Genomic DNA, 710 nt, shown 5'->3' on the forward strand with positions numbered 1-710 from the left:
CAGCTGGATCTGGTGCGTTGCCTCATATACCATCCCAAATGGTGGAGAATTAATTACCAGCCGTATTCCCTCCCCAGAGCTGTGTGAGGAAGCAGCTTATTATCAAGGGCAAGTCTGGATCTGCTGTCCTGTGCGGACCAGAACAAATGTTCTGCCCTGACTTCTCTGTTAAGCCATCTTTCTTTTTTTTTTTCCTCTAAGTTCATGTCAGACGGGTAATGTGTCGAGGTCGTAACAAGGTTGGGGGGAGGCACATAGCGCACAACAGCATGAACACCCAATCATCACGCTTATGAGCTACGAAAGGGTCCGTTAAGCCATCTTTTTCCCCTTCACTCTGCGAGGGACTAAACATCCTTACCGGAACCACGTGCACACCGTTGACTGTTGAGCCGCTACCTGGGGGACCACTGAGAGGTGACAGTGACCCACAGGCATTTAAAATGTAAGCTCCTGGGGCACCTGGGTGGCTCAGTCGGTTACGCGTCTGCCTTCCGCTCAGGTCGTGATCCCAGGGTCCTGGGATCGAGCCCCGCATCAGGCTCCCTGCTCGGCGGGAAGCCTGATTCTCCCTCTCACACTCCACCTGCTTGTGTTCCCTCTCCTGCTGCGCCTCTCTGTCAAATAAATAAATAAAATCTTAAAAGATTAAAAAATAAAATAAAATAAATGTAAGCTCCTTCAGGTAGAAATGTCCTTGAGAGCAGCAT

General features: G+C 50.0%; 1 non-coding gene across 1 annotated transcript; it reads right to left on the reverse strand.

The window, feature by feature from the left end:
• Window positions 1-205: 205 nt before the first annotated feature.
• On the reverse strand, window positions 206-309 carry LOC114213018 (small nucleolar RNA U13). The gene has a single exon (XR_003610100.1). It is a non-coding gene; the product is annotated as a small nucleolar RNA U13 (small nucleolar RNA).
• Window positions 310-710: the final 401 nt, after the last annotated feature.

Source organism: Eumetopias jubatus, unplaced genomic scaffold (assembly GCF_037043125.1).
Source record: "Eumetopias jubatus isolate StellerSeaLion01/CBP00866 unplaced genomic scaffold, mEumJub1_p1.0 scaffold_3, whole genome shotgun sequence".
NCBI lineage: Eukaryota > Metazoa > Chordata > Mammalia > Carnivora > Otariidae > Eumetopias > Eumetopias jubatus.